The 27767-nt window shown below is 39.5% G+C and overlaps 1 long non-coding RNA gene across 1 annotated transcript in view; it reads right to left on the bottom strand.

The window, feature by feature from the left end:
- Positions 1–851: 851 nt before the first annotated feature.
- Positions 852–27767, bottom strand: part of LOC120406550 — a 67028-nt gene continuing 40112 nt past the window's right edge. The window contains exons 5-6 of the long non-coding RNA XR_005599346.1: positions 23226–23313; positions 852–921 (exon numbers count right to left, since the gene is read on the bottom strand). This is a non-coding gene — a long non-coding RNA (uncharacterized LOC120406550). The remainder of the gene's footprint in view (positions 922–23225; positions 23314–27767) is intronic.

The following is a 27767-nucleotide window of genomic DNA, read 5'->3' as shown; positions in this document are numbered from 1 at the left end:
TACTAGAAACAAAATAAATAAATAAATAAACAAACATTAGCTACCTTCTTGTTATTTCAGTATACATAGTGCAATTTAATGGACATAAGTATTTGCCTTTTTCAGAAATGTCAAAAGCATATCACAGTGCTGGCCAGAAAAAAAAACAAAAAGCATTTCTGTTTCTTGAAAATTCAAGGTTTTGGTTTTGTTCCAATGGAGAATACAATAGAGACCTTTTGAATTGTTTGTGAAATAAGGAGAAAGAGTAAGAAAGAGTAAGAAAGAGTGAGAGAGAGAGACTGACTCTGCTGCAGTGGTGGGCAACCTGTGGCCTGCGGGCCGCATGCAGTCCATCAGAGTAATCCACTGGCGGGCTGCAAGACAGTTTGTTTACATTGATCATCCGCAGGCACAGCTGGCCGTGGTTTGTCGTTCCTGGACAATGGGAGCTGCAGGCAGCCATGCCTGTGGATGGTCAATATAAACAAATTGTCTTGCGGCCTGCCAGTGGATTACCCTGATGGACCACAGGTTGAGCACCACTGCTCTATACCTAGCGGTTAATGCATGAGTCTGGGATGTGGGAGATCTTTCTCTCCCTGCAATGAAAATGTCATTGAAACCTACCTGGTTCCACAAAACATTTCCATTTTGATGAAACACTGTATTCCATCAGAGAACTGTTTAATCAAAAATGCTCCAACGAGCTCTACATATCAAGTAGATTCAAAGCAGTGTTTTTGGATCAATTCCCTTAAAGCCTTGATTTTCCACAGCACATAACTTCCTCCTCTTACTTTCTACTATTGTACAGAAAATGGAGATTTTACATTCTTCAAAGGGAGTCTCACAGCTCCTTTCTTTACTTTGGCTTGCTGCAGCTGTCACTTTAGTTCCAACAGAGTCATAAATATTGGGAGGCAGAACTTCTCTCATCTCCTGAAGAAAACAAACATTGAAAAGCAAAATGAAATTTTATAGGTTTCTCTAGAAAGATCAGTGGGTAAGAAAGCTGAATTTGGAGCCATGGATTCTGGCATGATTATTAACTTGTCCCCAACTTTTCTCTGTGTCTTTGGGTATATAACTAAAGGCCAAATTTTCAGAAATTTGCATATACAATTGCACATATATTTGCATACCTAATATGCACACGCAGCTGCTATAAGTGCACATGAAACAGTGGCAGATGCATATGTAAATGACCAGTTATGTTGTGACACTCTGTACCCAAAAGCAACACCCTGGTATTTCACCCCCCCCCCATTTACCATGGTGATATGACTATGACATGTTTTGTGAAAAGTATGACTTGTATGGTAACATTTTAAAAGTCTTAATCTGTTGAATATTAATATCTTGTTGAATTGTATGTGCTATCATTGTATGTGGAATTATGAAGTTTTGCTATATGTTACTGAAATATGTTGTGAAGCTGGTAACACCCACAACCAGCCTTTCAGATACAACAATGGGGCAGCCAGACACTGATGATGGTCCATTAAGGGGAATACATGCTTACAAGGACTACCCCAGGATCTGTATAAAACAGAGACCTCTCAGAGACAGCAGGTAGGCAATGGAGACTGCTTGACTCATGTCATAGCAAAAGATCTTTCCAGTAAGCTAGAGGAACCTATAAAGGAGGGGAAGTGACATAACCATTTGTTCTCACTCCCCCCCACAACTCAACCCCTGGAAACACATCTGGAGGACAAAGACTGTGTAGGAAGGAACTATACCATCAGGGTAAGACACTTCTTGATTCAAATCCTGTCTAGTTTACAGAACTCAGATTGCTATTCTACTTTTATTTTGTAGGTGACCAACACTATCTGTACACCTATAACTTATAATCACTTAAAATCTATCTTTCTGTAGTTAATAAATATGTTTTATATTTGAACTAAAATAGTGGGTTTTGCTTGAAGTAAATCTGATCAGGAACAAGAGTTGGTGCATGTCCTCTCTACATTGAGGGAAGGGCGGACTGGGTAACAAACGTACCTGATCAGGCTTCTGACCAGGGTAATACAGTGCAGGTCTGGGTCCTAGGCTGGTGAGCTGTGAGGAATTGGCTGGAGCCTCTCTATTGTTAGAGAGGAACTTGTCACATATGTAATTTACATGCACTGTTACTTCAGGTAATATCAATAAGTGCATGTAAAAATTACCCTATAACATTTTCCAGTTCAAAAGAATGAAACAATCCTGTAGAATTCCATATCAGGACTATAATTTTCTATTGAATTTTATAAGGTGATAAAAAAAACACACACAAACAGCTATAAAACAGTTATGATTTTCTATTAAATTCCATAGGAATTTTCTACAAGTATAGGCATTCAAGTCTGCAAACGGTGTTTTGACAATTTTACCCTTATTCATTTTGTCTCCGTTTCTTACATACCTAACTTGAAAGGTGTTGAGGATCAACTAATGAATAAATGAGCTGAAATGTATTAAAGGGGTAGGAAAATTAAAAGCATTATATAACTGCTAAATATTATTACTACTTGAATAATTGTCTCAGTCCTCACACAGTACTCTGCCCACTTCTACAAGACTTCATGGCTTTATGTGACTGGAAAAATATGTTTTTTAAATTGCAAAGTTAATCCAGCTCAGAAACGGATTAGCAACAGCACATTACTTTAGCAATGGCACCAAAGCTGATGAAGGGCAGCCATGTCAATGTCTCCAGCTGGGATTACGGCTTTTTAAAAACATATTACATCTACATAAATGTTCTTTTGGCTGCCTGCATCGAGGACCATCTGTTTGGATGGTTAGATGCTCACGTACATGTTGGTAGGACCCCTGCCACTAGGCAGAGGTGCCAGATAACAATGGGTTTAAGATGGGCAGGCCTGCAGAATGCTATGTAGGGCATCTGTTCTATAGGAACAGAGGAGGGAAGTCCATCTTCTGTGACAGCCCCCCACACAGTCACCACATTCCTGCTTGCACTTAGTGACACCTGTTCATAGTTGTGTGCCAAAAAAATAAAGAGTTCAAAAAAGGATCATTCTTAAACAATGGGAAAAGTAAAACTGTTTACAGGCATGTCTGGCTGGCAAAATAAAAATAGGTTGCACTGCAGTGGTCATTTGGGAAACCCCACGGAAGGCTGTCTAACTGGGCAATGAACAGAACTACAAAGAGTAAATCAGACACAGCTATAACCACAACTTCTGCATTTGACAATAGAAATAGGCAACAAATTCCTGATCCCCAGCTGGGTGTGTGATTCCCTTTTTAGAGTTGTAGCAGTTTTTGAACGTTCTAGAAAATAAGCAAAAACTACATGAACCTTCTGTTATATTGGTATAATCTTGCTACATTGATATAATATTATTCTTCTGAATGCATGACCAAATGACTCCAGTGTTTATGAATGCTTCAAACTGAAATAGCAGTGTAAAATCTACATAAATAACAGATATGCATTTACATTGTTTCACAGTCCTGTACATATTAAATGAACAAGGAAATTTCAACATGCATGTGCAAAACTGATTTTCAAATCTTCTATAATTTAAAATAATTTGTAAGTCAGCCTGTAGTTGTCATCAGAAACGAGTCATTTGGGAAATGTCAGCCTGTAATATCTAACTAATTCTAAGTCATGGATACACACACATATCTTTGAAAAAAAAATCCCCCCCCGAACCTTACAACGTATGTTTTCCCATCAAGAATAGCTGAAAGACTTTACCCAAGCTTTTAAAAAGAAAAGAAAAAAACGCCTTTAGGCTGAGACCCTACCTGAAAAGTAATGGTTAAGAATTAGATTTTAAAAATAAAATAAAAGAGGCATAGAGCTGATTACACTCTTTGTTATATATGATACTCACTTAGGGCAGGTCTACACTAAGGGCGGGGGTCGAACTAGGGTACGCAAGTTCAGCTACGTGAATAGCGTAGCTGAATTCGAAGTACCCTAGTTCGAACTACTCACCCGTCCAGACGCCGCGGAATCGAAGTCCGCGGCTCCAAGGTCGACTCCGCCACCGCCTTTTGCAGTGGTGGAGTACCGGAGTCGACCGCGGTGCTTCCGGAGTTCGAACTATCGCGTCCAGATTAGACGCGATAGTTCGAACTCAGAGAAGTCGAACTCACCGCGTCGACCCGGCTGGTAAGTGTAGACTAGCCCTTAGACAGACATTTTGACACTCTTACTCTGAGTGCTACATTACTGTGCAATTAGAGTGTGATCCAGAATCCAGTGAAGTCAATGGTGGTATTACTGAATGTAATGGGTAAAGGATCAGCTCATTAGTCCCATTGGTCTGATTGATAAAAGTATGGGACAATTTGAGTAAGCATCATAATTAAGAGGTTCTTGCAAACCAATCACAATTTCATTTGAATCCATTTGCTGAACAGTTTGAACAAGTTATTTTCCAGACTATTGCGGTGGTTGCAAACAGTTCACTTAGGCTAGTCACTATTCATATTTGCATTGTGTGGTTGGTCTTCTAAGTCACATGACATTTTTCCTGCTTCCTGATTTGATGACTGAACATTTTTAAGATGGAAACTAAGGAAAGGTGAATAGAAACTTTTTCGTGCAAATAACTTGTGCTAAACATTTGGGAAACTTTTGGTATTTAGAACACAGTCTTTAATTCCTAGTAGTATTTCACATACCCATGAATAACAAATAATATGATGCTACAGAACATAGTAAACTAAACGCTTTACTTTTTTACATGAAACACATTTGAGAATATTTAGTAATATATAATTAATATCATAATAATTAAATATAATGTTGAAATATTAGTAATATATATCACCATTAGACCAGTTCTAGTTTAAGCATGTACAAATGAGTATATAATGGAAGCCGCAATGTTAGTTTAACTGCAACATTCATTACTAACTCTGTAATAATGAAGTTGTCAGGCAGAATTTGAGAGACTTCCCTATATGTGATTGTCGTGCTCCAGTGAGTTCTTCTGACTTTATCAGACTAGATACACTTCCACATCTGAGGGAAATTTGGCTTTGTGCTCCATGGCAGTCCTTGGGGGGTGGCATCATCTTCGTTGCCTGAGTACTTCTGCCTTTCTTACAACACGTGCCAAGGTGACAGAGGTGCTTTCATGAGTTGTAGATCATTTTTCTTTATGGACTCAATCATAATGTATCCATGGTTTCATCCATGGTGAATTCCTTTGTATGAAACTCACTCAGCCTGTCTTAATTCCAGTCTTATCCCAAAAGCAAAATGACCTCTAAAGACTCTGATAACTTTCTACAAGAAATGACAGGTGCTAGAGTGAAGCTTCTTCCTCATCTTTTTTCAGGGGGAGAGGGGCATGGGAACTGAATAAAAAACACAGGTATTCCACTTGTCTCCTTAGATGAAACATCTTTAATCTAAAAAGCCTTTTTTGGTGAAAAATGATTTTTAAGTACCTCTATTGAGTTCCATCTCACCCAGCTCACCTGGAAAACAAGTTTTTAAGTACAGCAAATGTTCACTTTTCCAATCAAAGTTGATTTCTTGCCATTATTTTTAATAGTGTTTGCAGTAAAAATTCTAAATTTCTATTTCATATTTTACATCTTTTTTATTATATGGGAAATGTCTATATTTACAAAAGTGGCCATTTTAATTCTTCCATTTTTCTTTTCTCTCATAGGAACCTGTTTACTGCTTTTTTTTTCACTTTCTGAGCCAATTGTTGATGAGTTATTTTTCCATTCATAAGAAAAATATATATACTTAAGTCTAACTTTTATTTTAGATAAACAATAAAACATACAAGAAAAAGATAAATAATATAAAGTCTACATGGGATCATACAGAATATGTGCTGAAATGAACACAAAATGGCTATGTAGAAGGGCTTGGCCGAGGCTCGTCCCTCCGTGGGGTAGTGGGGGATCCCACTGCCTTGCAATAGTTCACTATGATCCCAAGCCCTGGGTCAGGAATGGCCAGTAAACAGTCAGGAGCTCGGGCCCTTAGGCAGGGGCTGAACCAAGAGTTCAAATAGAAGCCCAGGCCCTGGGACAGGGCAGGGCAACAAACACAAAGTCAGGAGCTCAGGCTTCTGAGTGCTGGTGCGAGGGGGAGACTGCCACCCGTGAGTGGGGTGGCAGGGGGGACGCAGGCCCACCCACTCCACTGCGTCCCAGCCCAGGCCCTAACAGTGGCAGGAGACTCACTAGGAGACTCTACTTCCTGTCCTGTGCCCTACCCTCTGTGGGGCGGGTGCAGGACACACTGGCTCTGTCCATGTGAGTGCTAGGGGAGGCTTGTCCCTCCACGGGGCAGTGGGGGATCCCACCGCCTTGTTACAGGCTACCTATCTCTGTAGACCTACATGATTTAGATGATCATTCATACACTATAAAAAATTAACAGTGAATAATCAAAGTGATCCATTTGTCTTTAAACAGGCTGCCCATCCTCTCTCCCCACCAAAGAAACCCCACTATCTGGCAAATATTGTGCATACAAATAAGGAGTACAGCAGCTAAACATAAGATTCTCTAGTGGAAATTCTGCAGAAATACAGTTTTAAATAAAATAGAGCTAAATTCACATGAACTGACTTGCACCAGATAATTCTACCTCTTCTTACTTCTGGCTTCCTCTGACCCTAGTTCCAGAGGGGTCCCAGAACACTGGAGGAGGCTGACTCTTTACCAAATGCTTTCCAACAGTAAGATTTCTTTTTTTATAGTATAGCTGGTAGGAAAACAGAATTCTGTAATGTGACCTCTACGGGCTGGCTCCTCATTTATTCTTTGGGATTCCATATTATAGAAAAGGAGGCAGGTGCCATTTAACTAATATCCTTTTGGGGTTTCATCCTTCAGTGTCTATCTCTGAATTGGACCTTAAATATAGCTCTCGCTCTCTCTCTCCACACATGAAACTGTACGCACATATCTACTTCTTTGAATGTACAATACCACTTTTTTATTAGTTATGTTTCATTTAATTATATTAAAATTCTAGCAAGAAACATTAAACAAAATTAAAATCTCTTTCAGATATGGGGAAGTTTTTGTTTTAAACTGTGCAACTAATTTGTCCAAAAAAGCCATATTTGTCATAGGATAGTTGCTTGAAAATATATTACATGTTATTTTTTTTCTCAGACATAGTTTTATAGGGCAGTTTTTATCCTTGTGTGGTCTTAATCTCAGAAGCATCACCATCAAGTCATTTAACAAAATAAAGCAGGTTACAGTTTGGGAATAATATATTGTGAGGTACCCAGTTCTTCTAATTCTAGGTAGAGGAGATTGGATATCATTATTTAACTGGATTTCCACACACTATATTAATTACAATTACTGCAGTATTTTTGGCACCCCCAGTACGGTACTTACAATGGTAAATATCTTTGACTACTGTGGGTAGTAACTATTCAGTTTTTAATGACAGCAATTGTATATACAGCACACATAACAGACCTATTTATAGGCATGAGATGTTCAAGGCCAATATACTAAATGACATTATTGGAAGAACTGTCATCCCTAAAAGTGGTTTTTAGCCAAGAATTAAGTGACTAGAAGAGAAATTGTAAGAAACTTTTTCTCCCCTCCCCCCACAGCTCCTCTCCCCCCGCCCAAAAAAAGGTTTAATTAATAGAATCCTAGAACCTTAAGATGGACCTTGAGAAGTCATCTAGACCATTCCCTTGCACTGAGTCAGGACCAAATGAACCTAAACCATCCCTGACAAGTGTTTGTCTACCCGGTTCTTAAAAACCTCCAGTGACAATATTTCACAACTTCTATTAGAAGCCTCTTTTAGTACTTTACTATTCTTATAATTAGAATATTTTCCCTAATATTGAACCTAAATCTTCCTTCTTTCAGAGTAAGTCAATTATTTCTTGTCCTACCCTCAGTGGACATGGAGAACAATAGATTTCTGTCCTCTTTATCACAGCCTTAAACATATTGGAAGACTCTTAACAGGTCCCCTTTCAATCTTATTTCCTGAAGACTAAATATGCCCATTTTTTTTAAAAAAACAACCCTTTCCTCATAGGTCAGGTGTCCTAAACATTTGATCATTTCTGTTGCTGTCCTCTGGCAATTTGTCCCCATCATTCTTAAAGTGTGGTGCCCAAAACTGTACTGAATACTCTAGCTGAGGTCTCACCAATGGCAAGTAAAGCAGAATGATTACATCCATCTCCTTAGATATGACACTCCCATTATTATGCCCAAAAGTAACATTAGCATTTTAACAACTATATCACATTGTTAGCTCTTTTTCAATTTGTGATCCTCTACAACATCCAGATCCTTTTCCACAGTACTACTGCCTAGACAGTTATTGCCCCTTTTGTATTTGCTCATTTGATTTTTCATTCCCAAGTGTAATACTTTACACTCGTCTTTACTGAATTTTAAATCTTTGATTTCAGATCAATTCTACAATTTATCAAGGTTGTTTTGAAGTCTAATCCTGTCCTCCAAAGTGCTAGCAATCCCTCAAGATCAGTGTCATCCTCAAATTTTATAAGCATACTCTCTATTCCATTATCTAAGCCATTAATTAAACTATTCAACAGTATCAGACCCAGGATAGACCCCCACAAGACCCTACTGGATATGTCACCCATTTTGACATGGAACCGATGATAATTCTTTGAGTAAGTTCTTTCAACTGTTTATGCACCCACTTATGGCAATTTAATCTAGACCACATTTCCTTAGTTTGCTTATGAGAATGTCATGTGAGACTGTATCAATAGTCTTACAAAAATCAAGATATATCATATCTGCTGCATCCCTTGAAACCACTAGGCCTGTAACAGTGCCAAAGCAGGAAAATATGTTGGTTTGGCGTGATTTGGTCTTGACCAATCTATGTTGGCTATTACTTTTTACCCTTTTATCCTCAAAGTGATTACAAATTGGTTGTTTAATAGTTTATTCCAGTATCTTTCCAGGTATCAGAGTTAGGCTAAGAGATATATAATTCCTCGTGTCCTCTTTTTAAAGATAGGTACTATGTTTGCCCTTCTCTACTCCTCTTGGACCTCACCTGTCCTCCATGAGTCCTCTAAGATAACTGCTAATTGTTCTGAGTTTGCTTCAGCTAGTTCCATAAGTGCCCCAGGATGAATTTCATCAGGTCTTGCAGAACTGAATACATCTAACTTATCTAAATATTCTTTAACCTGGTCTTTCCCCATTCTGGCTTGTGTTCCGGCTTCCCCTTGATGTTGTAAATAATAATTGTGTTAAATATCTGATCAAAATTCATTGATATCTAAAGCTAAATAGGCATTGAACTCCTCAGCCTTCTGTATATCATCCATTATTACCTCTCCTTCCTCATTACGTAGTGAACCTACACTCTCCTTTTCCTTTCTCTTGCTCCTAATGTACTTATAGTACCCCTTTGTATTGCCTTTCATGTCCCTTACTATGTGTTACTCATTTGGTGCCTTAGCCTTTCTTACTTTGTTCCTACATGCTTAATTAGTCTTTTGAATTCATCCTTATAACTTTGTCCATATTTCCACTTTTTTGTAAGATTTAAAAAAAAATTTCAGGTCATTAAAGAACTCCAGATGGATCCATATTGGCCCCTTTCTATTCTTCATATATTTCTTTCCATTAGAATAGTTTTGTTGTACTTTTAATATTGTCTCTTTAAGAAACTGCTAACAGTTTTATCACAACAGTTTTATTGATTAGGAATGATTAATGATTACCTCATTGCCCACACATTACTAAAAAAGCTATTGCAGTTTGTTGTGGATAAAATCTGCTGTATCCCTTTAAAAAAATAGCAGATCAACTATCAGATCTCCTTTATCCCTGCAGCTAAGCACTTGCCACTACTGTAAATAATTGAGAAAGTAGGATGGTAAAGAAAACAGGACAGACTCTTTCAATGAGGTAAAGAAGGATAAAGCTGAAAATCAAAGCCTTCCCAGAGATATTGCTTAAAACCTGTATTCTGAGAAAACCATTAGCATTCTGAATAAAAACAGTAGTGCCAATTAATAGAATAAATGTTTTCCTCATTAAATTTCCAAACATTATGAGAAAATGCTAGATTGAGCCTTGGGGAACAAAATTTATTATGAGCATGAAAAATGTTTCAGTTCTGATGCTGTTCTTAAATGACAGCATAATATGTTCTGGATCATTTGATTTTTTGTATGAAAATACTATTCAGTGCCCAAAAAGGCATATGCTGCTAACGGCATGTGTTGCAGTCCTTTCTTTATGACATCTGGCAACTAGCAAATGCCAGTCAAAACAGAAAATGTCAAGCAGAAACTTTTCCAATAAAAGTATTAGTTCAGATAATAACATAAATAAGCTTCAGTAACTTGCTTCATTAATCCCAGAACACAGTGTGTATAAACAATCTGTAATTTTAACCCCTGAACATTGCATAAGAAAAGACTCATACCATTTTTTTTAAGACTCAGTTAGTTTTTTGCCAACTCATTCATTTAAAAGAGAGGGTGAATTCCAGAGAGGAAAGGGTAAAAAATTAGGGTCTCCAGTAAATTAAGTACTAAAACTGTAAATGCAGTAATTAAATAGCAATAATAAAAATAGTTGGACAACAGGAAATGGACCAGGAGGAGCCAGAGCTGCCTCATGCTTATCTTGTGGGCTTTTGAAGGATAAAGTATGTTAAAGATAGGAGATTTCATTATCATAAGGAAAAAAGTGAAGTGGGATTGTTGCCAAATATGTAACACGATCATCTTAGACCAGAAGCAAATTAGATTCTAGTAAAAGGAAAAAGTGATATCAGAGAGAATGAAAGGATGTTTCTTGATCCTTGTGACAGGTGTGGGCAATTTTGAGAAAGGAGAGTGAGGTGCTGACTAACTTATCTTGGTTCAATAGTATGTGAGGGTATTTGGAGACAGGAACAGACTTAGACATTTTGACAACCAGGCAGAAAACATTTTTGAGATCCTGCAGTGGCCTACCAATCAGCAGAGCAAACCAACAAACCAAACAGCTAAACGGTTTTATGCCCTCTGAAAGCTGGTACCCAGAGTAGCGACTGCCTAGATCACCCACCCCTAGAACCATCTCTATGTGTAGACTAGGATGAAAGTTTATTTCCTAACACAATTTTAATTCTAGAGTGATTATCACAAGTTGTATTTTAATATATTAGCTGTCAAGATAAACCCTTTGTGGGGAGTGTAATGGGGTTCACCCACCACTGTGGTGCCTCCTGCTGGCTGTCTTGGGAATTAGCTCAGTGCCCTCTTCAGGTGGTGTCTCACCACCATCACTCCTGCTCTAGGACCTACATCTCTCCTAGGACCACAGTGTCCTCTCCAGCAACACAGCCCTCCGGCCGTGCCACACATTGTGCTCCCCCCTTCCAGGGGACTTGCAGTCCATTGTTCAGCCACTTCCTTTAGTGGCTACTGCACTGAACTGTCAGGCCATTTTCTCATGGCACCAGCATCCTCTTTGCCCTTGCATCAGGGCCTCAGCCTGCAAACCCCAGCAGCCAGAAGGAGCTGTCTCTCACTTCCCTGGTCCCTGCTAGCAGCACTGCTGTCCAGTGTATTAGCAGCTTCTCTCAGCCCTCCAGAGACAGTCCTTCCTCCCTGGGCTCCCAGCAGAGAACTGCCTTCCTCTGCCCTGCAGCTCCCTTTTTATTTGGGCCTGCAGGACAGGGGCTAAAAGAGGAAGAATTATTAAAATGTAGAGTTAGGATATATCATTTTGTTCCTGTCTCTGCAGCAGGTTTCCAGTGGAATCTTGGTCAAGTTACTCAACATCTCATCTGTAACAGGGGGAAAATCAGACAGTTGTCACACCCTTAGAAATTCAAAGTTCTCTAAGAGTTATCACAACTTCATATCTGAGATGCCATAATTGTTTTTTCTATACTTAGATGAGAAAAAAGTGTGGTCTAGTAGCCTGAGCAAATAATTGAATCTTAGGAACTTCAGACTTCTAATTCTCACACTAATTCTAATAGAACAACAACAATGACAACCAATGTAGAAGTCTTTACTAAGCCAAAATTTCAGGTAGTTAGTGGAAACAATTGATTATAAGCACATGATATAAAGAAAGGAATATCTGAAAATTAAAGGGGGAGGAGGGATATATAAAGTTTGTGGAACACCATATGGATTTTTACCAGGTTTGTGGAAATTTAGCAAAGATTTTCCTTATTTCCAGGGTTTTTACCCAGATTTAAGAGAATCTTTTAAAATACTTTTCTCAAATTTTGCAATGGTCTTTCACATACTGCATCTTAGTAGAAAATTCTAGGCAGGGCTACCAGAAAGTGCTATACAAATATGCAAAATTGGTGGTGAATTTCCTCAGTTTATTGTACCCTTCTGCAAACCACTTAAATACTTGCACCCAGTAACTTACATGCCACTGACTCTTTAAAATAACATTGACGGTTCCTATGTACAGTAGCTACAACAAAGAGCAAAGTGAGATCCATGCTTAGATTTGGGCTTAGTCTTGCCCTCTGCCATTATTTAAGGCCCTGTACCCATTTCTGTTTTTAAACCTCTAAAACGAAAGTAAAATGGCTTGCATTATACCACACTCCTTTTGGTTTTGTTTTTGTTTTTTTCAACATCAGTGTTTGAACTCTGAAACGGGATAATCTTAAACATGATTCTGGTCTACTGAAAAATGAGCACAGCAGCCAGTTGAAAGATAGGAATTGCAGTTTCTCTTTGAACCACTGCCTGGGAGAAGTGTTAATAACAGCACTTGAAAGGGAAAACACTGAACAAAGGTAGCCAAGCTGCTTCTAACTAAACTGGTACTTGAAAGGTTGAACCAGTAGATAGTTTAAGGCTTAGATTTCAGTTTTTAAGTATATTACAACTTTAAAGACGCTTAGATTTGGGGAAAAGGGCAAATGGGACAAATGAGGGGCCGTGGTGAATCGAATCAGCTTGTGGGGAGGCAAAGAGACAGAAGGAAATGTTCCCAGTATCTCCATGAACCTTAAATGCTGCAGTGCATCCAATTTTTTTAATGGATTTTTAAAATGAAATGTAAAATTATGCAACTGTATTTGAATAGCAATAAACCATGCCAGGGAATAATAATGCATGTATGGATTAAGTGTCTACAGTGTATGAGACACAGATATGAAGACAGCTTGCAATTTATAGTCCCAGTCCTTCACAGTGAAGTCAATAGGGCTAAGTGAAATCAATGAGGAGCCATGCAGACACTAGGCATGCTATATTCCTGAAGCAAGCAGAGAAGGAGATAGACACACAGGTGTCTGCTTTGCTGGCTTTATTGTCTGGCTGCAAAACTGAAACTAACAGGAAAGTGAGGCTGTGCACTGGGAACGAAAAGAGTATTGATCCCCCTGAACATTTAAAGGGACAGGGTATCACAAGGTCCACTCCACAGAGATTGCTCTAGGAAGAAAGATATAGTTTTAATCTAATAACTTTTTAATTTTTATATTCATGGGCTAACAGAAAAAATATGGATCCTCAGGAAGAATTTGAATAAAGACAGCATCAGGGTCTGTCTCGCTAAGAAGGCATAATTTATGTTAGTAGGCTACTGGCCTCTTGCTCAGGTGACTGAAGGCACTTAACCTTGATCCTCACAATGCAACAGTGGTATATACACCAAGAGCTTTATCCAAAGCCAACCAAAGTTAGTGGAAAGATCCTTATTTACTGCACTGGGCTTCGGATCAGGCCCAATAGCCTATTAATTTCAGCACATACAGTTGGATCTTTTGCAGCATAATTGTTATACTAATTGTTATTATTAGTTATTTATTTTGTATTGTAGTAACCCTTAGACCAGGACCCCATTGTGCTAGGAGCTATTTGAATGTCTAACATTTAATAGCAGGTTGGAATAAAGAAATGGCTATTATATCATTTTCCAATCCCTAACCCCCTTCCTAATTCCAAACCGTTCCCACAAAAATTCCACTTCGCCATAAAAATAAAAGCTGACATCAAATTATCTGCTACATGTCAGGTGTATCACAGCTTTCAGCTGTGCTGGAGAGGAACCAAAAGATTTTAACAAAAGAGCCCCAACAGCAAAATTCCTAGTGGAACATCTGTCCATGTCCCTCGTGTAGTGCACTTCAATAACATGCCTCTGCCAAGGCATCCTAGCATAGTGTTTCCATTGTGAAGCGTCCTGCCCAGAAGCCTGATCCTGACGGGTTGTGACTGCTGCATAGGATTTCTCCCTTGGTGTCACTGCAGGTGTTCCTGGCTGGAAACAGGTACCTCATGTCCTTCCTTATTGTCACTGCTGCTCAACTGCTCACTCATGACAGGTCTTTGTGTACCCTCATTAGCACTAGCCTCTCTCTTTTTGTAGCTGGGACCCACTGAAGTAAAACAAAAGACCTCACTTCAGATTTTAAAAAATGCCTCTTTTCTGCCACTTTTTCCTCTGGTGGACTCCTACCCCTAATAATCCTCTGACTGGAATCCCTTAAAGTGAATGGAGCCACTGCAACTAAGGAAACCCCAGTAACAGCCCCCTCTCCACTTACTGGGAAGGGGAAGTCAGAGGTATGGCTGCTAAACTACCTTTTATTCTTGCCTTTCTGATACAGTCTTACTATGGCAAAGCTCCACTATATTCCCTCCCCTCTTCAAGACCCCATGCAGTGTTTGAAATGCAGAACATGCCCTAGTAACCATTTCCCACAGTGAGGGTCCTTAGTTCCACCCCCTCCCATATCCAGAGCTCCCTCTGACAGCTCCTCCCCACCAGAGGAAGCTGTAGCAATCTCTTTTTCCTTTTGAACACATACTCCTACTGCCTATCCCTTCATCCAAAATTCTCCCTCCAATTCACTTTCCAAATCAGCTTCCCCATAAGTACATTTGGGCCTGGGGCACAATCCCCATGCACCACAGGCACCATCCCCAGCCACCACTATCATAATGTTGGCCGATAGCACCATTGGCAGGATCCATCAGTCTACACACAATAACTTCTCCATCAGTCTCCAAACAAATGGACTCCTCCACAATCACATCCTGAGAACTTGCTGGAGCAACAAAGCCTCCTCAGAGCCCACCAGCTGAAGTCATCTTGGCAGGACAAGAAAGTAAGAGCTCTCATTCCTTCTCTTGCTAGACAGGACATCCCGCCTTAATACAATTCAGACAATTATTACATAATTTATTGATATTCAGCGCTTGCTTCTGCTTTTATTTAATCCAGTGGGAGCTTCCCATTGACTTTTATGGCAGAAGGAATGTATCCTGAGACATTATTACTTTTAAAATCTACAATATTCATTTTATAAACTGTGCACATGCTAAAATCTATGCAATAGCCCCCTTAATCAAATAACGCACCAAAGAGGCAAAGTTAAGGTTAAGTGGGTGAAAGATATTGGATGGGTAATATGACCATTACTGCTATTAGTAACAATAATATTAGAAAATACCCAGAGACCCAATCAGGATTAGGCCCCATTGTGCTAGGTGCTGTACAAATGCACTTGTACATAGGCACAGTTCCGACTCTAAAGAGAAGACAATCTAAGATAAGACACAAAAAATGAGTGTAACAAGCAAATAGAAGGCATGAAGCAGTGATGGAGAAAATGGGGGAAAATGTTTTATATACAGTCTAAGGTTACATGACCATTGGTAGTGAATATTCATTTATTACATGTCTGGGTACCTTAAATGCACATTTCCTTTCTTTCTAATGTTTTAAGTTAGGGACCTATATGTAAGCAGAGTCAGGATGAGCTCTATCCTGACATCTGGCGGTGAATTGTGGCAAGTTGTGGAAAAGAACCTCAGAGGCTGATCTTGTTTCATAGGGACACCCACCCCGCCTAGCATGAGCCCACAGCAGCCCAAATGGTCACTTTGGCTGCTGTGGGACCCCCAGTTTCTCTGTTATTGGAGCAGGAAGAATAAAGTGTTGTTACCCTGCTTATGTGAATCAAGGACAATGAAACTGTTTTAGGACAGAGAGACTCACCATCAACTAAGTAGCACTCGCTAGACAAGGGACATGGGTTCCAAAACCCAGTGAATTGAGAGATGTTGGGGACAGGTATTTGTACCTGATACTATGGGCCCCTTTTGAGTGCCTGAAATGCCAATTGCTGCTCCTCCTCCCCCTCCCTCTACTGTAGAATATCAGAGCTAATCTTGATCCCATTAGGTGTCAAGTTACAGGCTGCTGAGCTGAATTCATGTTGGGCCAATGGTGCACTAGCACTGAGGCTCCCCTATTACAAGCTGAAATCACTAAAGAGCTAAAATCACTGAGTGCTGTGAGGGGGCCTGAAGCTATGTTGCTGAGTGGCTGGCAGAGCAGAGCAGAGCAGTTTGCGGGATGACTGAAGCGGCTTGCAGGACAGCTGGTGGAGCGTAGCGGCTGGGGGAGTGGAGCAGTTCGTGGAACAGCTGGAGTGGCTCACAGGATGGCTGGTGGAGAGGAGCGGCTGGTGGAGTGGCTCGCGGTGAAGGCTGCAGCAGAACCCCATGGAGAGGTGGGGCAGTCGGCCTTGGATCATGTAAGGTGCCCCTTAACACCGTTGTGCTGCCCCCCCCCCCACAGGCTGGGAGGTACAACTCTGCAGATAAACTTTTGAACTCTGGGGCTGCACTCTCCAGAGACAGAAACTTTTGGATTGTTGGACTTTTGGGTGATTTTTGGGTTGCTGGACTCAAGAGACTTTTGGGGTGTTGGACTTTTGGGACTTTGGGGTGATCTTTTGGGTTGTTGGGTTGTTCATTTATATAAAGCAGACATTCACCTCTATTTTAATTTATTTTAGAAACTTCCTATTTCTAGTATTCACCCTGTCAAGGCAAAACCACAATTGTTTAAAATGTTTAAGAAAGATAACTCAGATTGAGACAATAAAATATACCAAAGTAGTAATCTTTAAATCAGAAATGAATTCCTTCACCATAAATAAAATTTTCCATATGTGTAGTTTGGTGAAAAAGATACTGCCACACTACTTTGGGGTGGGTCTTTTGCTCATGGTTTGTGTTATGAATCCTGTTTGTGGTGTTTCCCCAACATAATGCTGCATTGTTTCCCTCCTTTATTAAAAGGATTTTGCTACACTCAGACTCTGTGCTTGCAAGAGGGGAAGTATTGCCTCTTAGAGGTGCCCAGGGGGTGGTATGTAATTTTTATGGAAAGCAGATAGATATTTTTTGCTTGGTGTCATGCCACAATCCCACCACTCATGAATGTGCTGATCACAGAATAACAGATGAGAAAAGGGAAGTAAAGACGAAAAAAAGAGAGGAAGAAGATCTGAAGAAGAGTCAAGGAGCAAGGATGAGATTCCAATGATTACAATTCCATCATTCGTAACAGATACACGGTTTTCTGTAAGTTATGTATGGAAGTATGTAATCTACACACAGAGATACATTAGAGCTTCTGTAAATAATTCACATTAAATTGTTTATTTTGTGAATTTTTCCTTCTTTTTGGTTTGCAATTTGTCAGTGAATTGATTTCAAAATTTTCAAATATATTATGATGTTTTCAAAAACTGATTTCTATATTTAATAATTCTTAGTCTGCATAATGTTCACTGATGGTGAATTATAAAAATTCACAAATTGTCTTGTATTGTTAGGGCCTGATTCAAAACTCAAATTAGTAAGAGTTTCCACTGATTTGAATTAACGTTGGATCAGCTGGTCATGGGGTATTGTTTCTGTTCTCTGATTGGATAATTTATGTAACTTACTAAAAATAGTGCAAATTTCAAGTTAAATATTCAGATATAACATTCAAAATTTGTAATTCATAAATGCGAAATGTGCACACTTGATTAGTTATTCAGTGTGAAATACACTTTTGGCAAAATACATTCTGGCTAAAAGGTTACTTTTTGTGATTCTGTCTAGCCAAGATTTTTTTATATTATGACAATCATCACAATACCCCGATGCAGCCAAATTGTCTCCCAGCAGCCCTGTGGGAGGGGGAACACAGAGATAAAGTCACCCTTGGACTCTCACCAGGGCCTGAAGATTGGGAACTATTACTATTAATTCCTATGGTTAAATTACTTCAAAACCATTTTTTTTTCAATTGAGGCTATTGATATAACAGCCATGCTAATATTTATAGACTGAGAACATCACAGAAGTGAAGAAAAGCTTGTTCAGTGTTGTTCTAATTGTCTAAATTGCATCTGCATATTATTGGCCTGTAATGTCATGTACTGTGTCCCATGATCTTGTTCTATATAAAACCATTCCACAAGACTTGATAACTTCTGATATTTTCTAATTGTTTTGTGCATCAGTGTGGTCCTGTTTGGTTGTATTATCCATCACCTACTTGTTTTTCAGCTCCCCAAACGGCCAGGTCATATGTTAAAAAAGGTAAAATGACTGAACCGTGTGAGTTTTTTTGCCCCTTCTTGTCAGTACCTTCTGAAGATGTATAGGTAGAGGAGCTGTCAGAATATAACCAATACTTGAGGCCTCATGTTAGTCAGAGTAGCCATTTTTTTTATTGTGATGCTGATTTAATATGACTGTGTGCCTTTAAAGATATTAAAATAGGGAAACTACTTAGATACATTAAGCGATGCAGTGTAATCGGTCTGCAAGCTATTTTAAGTGCTGGAAGCCTTGTCTTTGAAGTGCTATTATTTAAAGAGACAGAAGTCTACTTTTGTATTACTGTATTAATTTGGAAAAAGAAAGCTTAGTTCTTTCTGCCTACCCTGACAGTCCTTCTTACTTCTAAAAAATTACAGTATTTAATTTTATTACCTGATTACAACTGATTTTTAAGTATCCTCATCTCTAAACCATGAAAGAAAAAATAACTCATATAATCTTATGTCATATGCAGGCATATATTACCCTCTAAGAAGTATAATCCTGTTGAATTACATCATGTCAATTTTTTTTCACTTGGTTTGCCCCATCTTTAGCTTCTATAATGTTGGCATTTTTGCTGGTGTACATAGCAGTTCTTAAAACTATGTGCCAAATTCCTAGTTGAATATGTAGATGAGCTGTATGGCTGCCATTGCATTTTCCTCTAGGGTATCTTTGAATAAGACAAGCCAGGAATATCTTGTTCAATTTTGGTAGAAACAAATTGAACAAAAATGAAGAGTTAAGGTGTACATTTCCTCTGACTATATAAAGGAAATGATACAGTATATAGGAGAAACCTGATATTTTGATTTAGGGGTATCTATCTTGGAAATATATACTTAAAACTGTGTGAAGAGTCTGTTTTAGTTACTTTAGCAATGCATGGTTGTTATTTTGATATATTGCATATGAAGCCTACAATGACACATAACATTCTTTCTGGAGTAAAGTTATATTTAGTTGGAAGTTATAATCATTCTTCAATAGTTATGATGGTTCCTTCCAATACATTTTCTCTAGGGTTACTGTAGTACTGCAGAGAAACATTAGCCAATCATTGGCAAACAAGTCATTTGAAATATTAAATTTGTTCCTTTGATGTATCAAATTCCCAGTTGTATTAAACCCATACAAGAAATAAACTAATTTAATATTATCATTGAGTTTATTGCTGTCACAGAAGTGCTAGTCCCCTGCAGTAGTTCCTGTTGCACATTTTCCATATTTAGTCACCTTCAATACCGCAGAACTACATTGCTGAACTGGACATTTGGCATGTCCTTCCATTTGTCCAGGATTGCCTGCAGTCCTGCATAAACAGTACATGGAGGAGTAGCAATGGGAGATTGGTAAACAGCTGGGAAAGCAAGGGGGGAGAGAAGGAAGAGTTCATTTTGAATTCTTTAACTGACAACACTGATTTTAGAGGAAAATAAAGTATATAACTTCCATAGCAAAATGAGAGTGAAGCCATTTGCTCACAGGACAAAGTGTTGTGTTTGTGACAGAGATGGTATAATAAAGTTCAATACAAAAGTAAATCACTTGGATATGTTGCACAGGTCCTTCCCTCTTCAAGCACAGCTTGCTGTTTCAGCACAAACCAGGCAAGTATCTGTGTGACAGAGAGCACCCAGGGTAACTGTAAATCTTCCAAGCTCACACTGATGGAGAAACAGAAGGCTTCCAATGCATTTCCCCCCAGAAATACCATCCTTATGGAACATTGAATATGAACATTATTTATTTGCATGAGCAGGAGCCAGGTGAAGTGGTTTGTAGGGGGAGACACCTGTTCTTTAAGGAGACTTGTGTTTGACAAGCAAGGAAGAACATATAGTGGGTTTTGGAGACCAATTAAATATCTTGAATGCTTATTATAGAACAGGAAAAAATATAGTCTTTAGACAGATATTCCTGATCTGACAAAGGACCACTGTTGGGTTAAAAAAATAGTTGCAATGGAAGAATAACTTGTCACTGTCACAAGACTGCTTGCCTGTTTTGTGCTGAAAGAGCAAGCGGTGCTTGATGAGGGAAGGACCTGTGCAACATATCCAAGCAATGTACTTTTGTACCACAAACCATGAAGTGTTGAGTGGACTCAAAAAGTTTTGATAAAACCATAATGTTTCTGACTGACATCTGAACATTTTCAAAACATTCTAAATTATGTAACCTATTTAGATTGGCTGTTATGGAGCCAGGGGCGGCTCTAGCCATTTCACCGCCCCCAAGCACGGTGCCGGTCGCCGGTTCCGTGGCTCCGGTGGACCTCCCGCAGATGTGCCTGCGGAAGGTCCGCTGGTCCCGTGGCTCCAGTGGACCTCCGAAGCCGCGGGACCAGCGGAACCTCCGCAGGCACGCCTGCGGGAGGTCCACCGGAGCCGCCTGCTGCCCTCGCGGCGACCGGCAGAGCACCCCCTGCGGCATGCCACCCCAAGCACGCACTTGGCATGCTGGGGCCTGGAGCCGCCCCTGTATGGAGCTCTACTACAAGACCACTGCCTATTAGATCACCAGGCCTATTTTTATTCCAAGTTAAACATAAAGGGTCAAGCTCTACCATCATATATGTATAGCCCATTGACTTCAGTGGGAGCTGGATGTGTGTATCTCTTCACAAAGCATGGCTGGAAGAGTTTTACCTTTTTTTTTTTAAGTAATTCCTCGTCTATCTTGAATACCACTTGCTGCAGTTTTAATTTAACATTTATTAGGCCCAAATCTCTCCCTTTACTTTAAAGCAGTTTTGGAAGGCATCTCATGGTATCCACTTACTCAGTACAAAATATTATGGTATTCAACCAAGATTTCAAGGTTGGACATGCAAAATGATAGCTCCCAGTGACAAATTCATTAGTTTGATCTTGCTCTTTCCTTATTGTTGCTAGCAATCCCATAAACTCTACTCACTTGAAATGAAGCTTTGTTAGCTCCATCAACAACAATAAAAAGATCTGAACAGTTAATTTTTTTTTAAACTGAAACACCTGTAAGCAAAGAGTAGGGGATTTTTATAGACTATGGAGATGGAAGCTGAACCAGTGGATTTAGCAGCAAGGGAATTGTGCTGATGGGGGAAAATTTTGCATGCTGTTTCCACCAAATCAATCAATTATCACAGGATAACTTGGATAAAACCTGGACAAGGGGAAAGAAACTAAAAGAGATATATTTTAGCATTGTGAATAGGGCTTATGGAATGAATCAACTGACCCCATACTGAACCAGAGTGGGGAGCAGAATAATATTGTGCTAGAGAAGCCCTGCCCCTCAGTAGGTGCAACACATGTTCCCAATAGAGGAACAGTTTAAAAAAGCAGACTGGTAGCCCAGGAGAAGGGGAAAGATCTCCATGTGGCACCAGAAAGCAAGGGTGATGTGAGGCAATGTGCAGGGGATGGCAACAGCTTTGTAAAGGCTGCTTTATCTGCAAGAATTTGGTACCCCTCACTTTGGGAATTGAACCCCTGAGAGAGATTGACAAACTGAATTGGGGAGTCCGAATTGGAGAGTCTAAAAAGCCTGTGACCATGTCCCATTGTGAGGAGCTCTAGGCTGGTAGGAAGTGACCCAGGGAATAACAGAATTTGAAGGAGCTCAGTAACAGGGCTGGACTCTTTAAAAAATGCCCAAGGGCCTAGGGTTGGAAGCTGGTGGTGTGGGTTGGCCTGGGTCCCCCTACTCTTTGTAGTGATGAGCTCTGCAGGAGCAATTGGAACATGATGGGGCAATTGAGGCTGCAGCTTGGACTCCCTCAGGAAAAACTAGATTGGCAGAACCTATTGGAGGGGAGGGATAGCTCAGTGGCTTGAGCATTGGCCTGCTAAACCCAGGGTTGTGAGTTCAATCCTTAAGGGGGACATTTAGGGATCTGGGGCAAATATCTGTATGGGGATTGGTCCTGCTTTGAGCAGGGGGTTGGACTAGATGACCTCCTGAGGTGTCCCTTCCAACCCTATCATTCTATGAAATATAAGGCCATGAGCTGACCACTAGCCCTGCAGATCGCCAGACCTTCCTGCTACAACTCAGATTAAGATTGACAAGTATAATTACTACAAAGGAATTAGACCCTGGCCTTGGCCCTTCCCTGTGTCTTTGGAGAAGGCTATTGTTCACAGTTGTGATTGACACAGTTAGTCCTTGTTAGGTTTCTTGCACTCTCTCCTTGCACACCCAGGCAGGGGATGTGCAGAAATGAGCTGGCTCCCCAACACTCCACTTTTTCTCTGCAAGCTAATGAGCTTGACCTCCTGTGAAGCAGGCACAAAAGGTACTCCATGGATTAATGAAGAGAGATGCTGTGAGTTGACTGTGGCTGGCACATGTCCCCTAAACTGCTTTATGTGCTCAATCTCCACTGGCCTCGAGGAATGCTCTTTACACACAGAGATCACCTTCTGCACAGTAAACTGCATTAATATGCAGTAGCTGTGCCAAGAGGCTGGCCGTTCTCCTTTATTAATTTAAACATTTTAATATTCTCTATATGCAAAACATAATTAGAATTAATGGACTTTAGTGCTAATGTGGTGCTTGAAGCTAGCTAGTGCATTAATCTTCTGCATATGATAAACATGAATTTTGAATCCTTTTACCACCAGCAAGGCTAGAAGCTCAGCTCAGTCTGCTGATGTAGTGTGTCCAGATAATGATCATATCAACTGACAGAGAGAAGGAATCATCCTCCTTTTGATGAGAGAAGCAATTGGTCCTCCAGGGATGAAATAAAACATGACTGAGTTGGAATGATTGTTAAACAAGATATTATTATTAATCTATGAAGACATTGCCACTAGTGGGGCTTCAGTAGCCTGTATCAGATAAAAAATAGATATGGGTTTCTACAGACCCTCCAACATACTGTACCTGAATGGTCTCTGAGATTTTCCTGATGAAGAATCACCATTTGCAAGAGCTGTTAGTGCTTGCACATGGCTTGCTATTTCAAATTGTCCTGGAGAGAGATGAAAAGGAAACATCTGTATTTATGGAATATGTTAAAAATTCAGTTTGACAGCGAATCTGGAAAATAAGGAAAACAACCAAAAAAAGGGATTACAGTGCTTACTAAGTTACCACACTGAATATACTGAAATATTTCCCTTTCTTAGATCAGGAAATAACAGCAGTAGCTAAGGGCTCATCTACACTGAAGATGCTAGAGCGGCACACTGCTGAATCTCTGTAGTGCTTCAGTGTATACATTACTTACACAGATTGTTCTCCCATCAGCATAGGTAATCCACATCCCTGAGAGATGGTAGCTAGATCAATTTTTTTTTCTTCTGTTGACCTAATGTTGTCTACATGGCGACTTAGGTTAGCTTAACTACACTGCTCTAGGGTATGGATTTTTCACACCTGTGAGTGACATAGTTATGCTGACCTAGTTTTCTAGTATAGATTAGGCCTAAGATACAATGCCGTGTCTATTACACCAGATGGAGATTGTCAGAGAGCAGCAACTCTCCATCCATGCATTTCCCCCTCCTTCTGAAATATGCCCTTTATGCTGGGGTTTGTGAGGCTGGCAAAGAGTTAGTACAAAGCGGTCAAACTAGAGGCCAAGATCTAGTCCAAAATGTATCAGCTTACCCTCATTCTCTGATCACTTTCTGTGACATTCTCTCACATGTCAGATCTGGCTCCCACCTGCTGTTTTGTCTTATAGGAAGATCCAGCTGCAGTTATTTCTGACATTAGTCTTCAAGGGATGGTCAGGCACCTTGCTGCTCTGCTTTGCCTTTATTTTTCATGGATAGTTTGTTCCCCTTATTCTGGTAAGGTCTCATCTTCTGTGAAGGGTCAGACAGCCTGTTCCCTACCTCTAGTGAAGCAGGAAGCAGCAACCCTTTTAATGGTGCCCACTGATTTACTACTTTCACACTGAGTGACACTCAGGAGTGTTGTTAGTGCTGTGGAATGTTGTTGCTGGTGCTGTAGTATTGTTACTGCTGCCAATGTTGTGGTTCTTGGAGCTCTGATGTCAGCTGCACTGACTGCCAGTGCAGCATGTTAATTCAGCAGACCTCAATGTTATTCACTAGAAAGACTACAGGCTTGGTTCTCTGAATAAGGTGTTTGGCCAGGTTTATTGTCAACAAAGCACAGTACTAACACTGCATAGAAGCTACAGATACACTAACGCATGTATGCCCACTACAGTGGTACCTGCTCAGTCAGCACACCTAGATGCTGTCCGCTCAGAAAGTATAAAGATGCCCCTCCTGTGGCTTCCCTTTTTATACAATGATACAAGGAAGTTATGTATTACACTCCAGATGTTTTTAGTTACCACTCTTATCCTTGTACCTACTAGTTCAAACAAAACATCCTCATCCATTATCCAGTCATCCCATCCTTATCTTACAAGGTTTTGATGTGTTTCTATACAACCTCTTGGGAACTTGCTTATGTAGTTTCATGAGAACTCTGGGTGTTGTACCATTCTCTCTGTCAGGAAGGTGCTTACTTGGTTAGCCAACACCTGGTGTGGTACTAGTCTGCCAAGGCCAGGCCTACTCTTGTTCACAGCCTTTGGTTCATACTGCTAGTTATGACTAGGGCCCCTGCAAGGCCTACAAGGAGTACCTATGTCCCAAAGTGCTTCTGAGTACTGCAAGATCTCTTTCTCTCCCTGTGAAAATTTAGAATTAGAGATGTGCCTAAGCCCGAACTTGAATGTAAATCTAGATTTATAATGACCCGCAGTGTAAGGTTGTGTAGTTATGAGCTTCTGGATTGGTTCCATCTCAATTTATAACCTAAAACAAATATCCCTGATATAATGGCACACATAGATACAGCACTAGAACCCTTCATGTCATAATTATATAGCAAGAGCAGCAGTTGGTACAAGCCCCACACAGAACACCTCCTTTACTTCCTTACATCAACCTTGTTGATACTGCTCTGTGTCACAGTTGCATTTAAGGATGGAAGACCTGATTCTCTACCCTCTTATACTTTTTGTAGTCAGTGTGTGAAGTGGGTGCAAAATGCCACTACTACATTGGCACCACTTGCCTGAGTAACGCAGGTGGGATTTGTCCCACAGTTTATAATCCATCAATGTGCTGATTTCTTACACACATAATTGATTGCAAAACTCTGGTTGGTTATTTCCCTATCATAGTCAAATTCCACAGATCCATATAGTCCCACAAGTGCACCCTTGGGATCTTCAGCAAAATAGTAGATAGTTTTTGTCTTGTATGTAAGTTATAAATGCCACAAAAAAAGTCATGAATGCTTTTTAAGAATAAAGGAGGTGGACATGCTTATCTTAGGTCTGATCACCACACCTCTCAAGCAGGCATGAACTTGGTGCACTTCTGAGGGATGTTCAGGTTCCCTTCTCTATAAATTCCACATATTCCTCCATTATTAATAAGCTGATTATTTCTTTGTGAAAAAGTCTTTCAGGAACAAATTAAAATACAATTTTAACATGCGAATTTTTGTTTGTAACAAACTGGGGCGGTGTGCGTCTATATAAACCATTAGGCCATGGAGCAACTGAATAAGCAGGAATAGAACAATTTAATATGTACAAGTTCCCTACAGTGAATTTAATATTCCCTCTGAAGCAGTTATCCTCATCATATCATGAATTCTATAAAAATTAACAATGAAATCACAACTGCATATTACTTACACTTTTTTTTCTGTCAAACTTCATATTCAAAATTTTATTTATAGTACATTTGGAGATTGTGCTTTGCAAAATAAATTATGATTCTAAGCAAAATTTCACACACATGGATGTGACAGTCCTATTTGTATATTTCAGAAGGATCTCTCCCTTCTCTGACAAGAAATAAAAGGGATTAATTATAATGATGAAAAAGAAAATAATATGAAAGAAGTTAAGGAAAACAAGGAATGAATAACAAACTCCAGACAAACAAACATGAAGTGCAAGCTCCCTGAGCCTATATATGGTAAGAAATAGGAATGTTATCATACATTATCTTTTTTACTACAATATTATGGTAATTGTTTTATTTTCTTCATAGGTGCATTCATGTAGAGTTAAACATTGGTGAAATGTTCACAAAAAATGGCATAATTGCAATGTCCCATAACAGAGATTCAGACCTTGGAGCTTGTATACAGATATATCAAAATAAACCTTTGAAGCTTGATCCTGTTCCTTACCTTGTTAATTCTCACCATTCATTTTGAGGTGGATAATCTAGGTTTGTCATCCAGCCTCTGACTTGGCCTGTGTTTGCAGTCAACCTGACCTTCTGTTTATTAACATTTTTAAACTGTAGTGCAAGTTAAGCAGATGTGAATGGCATAGAACCAAGCTAGGCCTCAGTCCGGCCATCTCATGTGCATGCCGCTTTCTCTAGCACCACTGATGTCTACCATATAAAATACCTTGCAATACTGGAGCCTATGGGCCCAGGCCTATAAGCTGTTGTGAGTAGTTCTCATTCATGTGAGCGATCCCACTGAAGAAGTATCACTGAGAACAGCTCATATGAGTAAAGTATTCACACACCATATTTTTGATAGGCAACTTTTGAGTAAATACATCATGAATCACAGCTAAAGATTTAGCTTATGTCATTTACATAATGAATTCCAGTTGTGAATACACACTCACTGGCATTTGAAGATTCATACAGAGAACATGTAAAACTAGTTAAAAGGCTGGTTCCATTTCAAGTTTGAAAAGAGTCTGATTCATATAAGAGACTACACTGACTTGCATTTGTAATCGTATTTTCTTAAAATAACAGGGGAATATTTGAGCACTAATATAAACACTATTTTGAAGGGTTTCATCTTTTTTTAAAAATTGTGATATTTACAATAATAATAAATTATCTACCTAATACTTGATAAATGGCTGTGGTCATTTAAGAGGAAAAGATAATGCATATTATGTAAAAGCCAGACACTTATATTGGTGAGCAGTTGCAGCAATATTACTACCCTGTGTAAGTAATTGCTCACCTCTGTAAGCAAGGAGTTAACAATGTATTTTTTTCTCTCTACTTTATTAGTGTATGTATTTTGCTGCATCATGATGTGGCATTATCATGACGCTTATTTAGCCCTGTATGAATCAAGTATTTCTTGCATTATAATTGCATCAGAGATTTCAATATAATAAAACTTGTACATAAAAAATAATCACCTCCTGGCCAATAATATGCATAACAAGTTTCAATTTTATGTGAGCCACAATGGGAAGTTTTAATGAAAATGTTGACAGATCTATAACCATCTCAGGGTAGTGTCCTCATGCTTTAGTACCAAAACCTACTGAGCTCCACTAGCTCTTTGATTATTCTTATTCCCACATAATGTATACTGAGCTTAACTAGTATAAATAATCAGGTGCACCTGCATAATACCACTTAACAGGGTTTCACATATTTGATTAATAAA

Source organism: Mauremys reevesii, linkage group 5 (assembly GCF_016161935.1).
Source record: "Mauremys reevesii isolate NIE-2019 linkage group 5, ASM1616193v1, whole genome shotgun sequence".
Lineage (NCBI taxonomy): Eukaryota > Metazoa > Chordata > Testudines > Geoemydidae > Mauremys > Mauremys reevesii.
The sequence above is the reverse complement of the archived record's forward strand: the minus strand, read 5'-3'. Positions and strand labels throughout refer to the sequence as shown.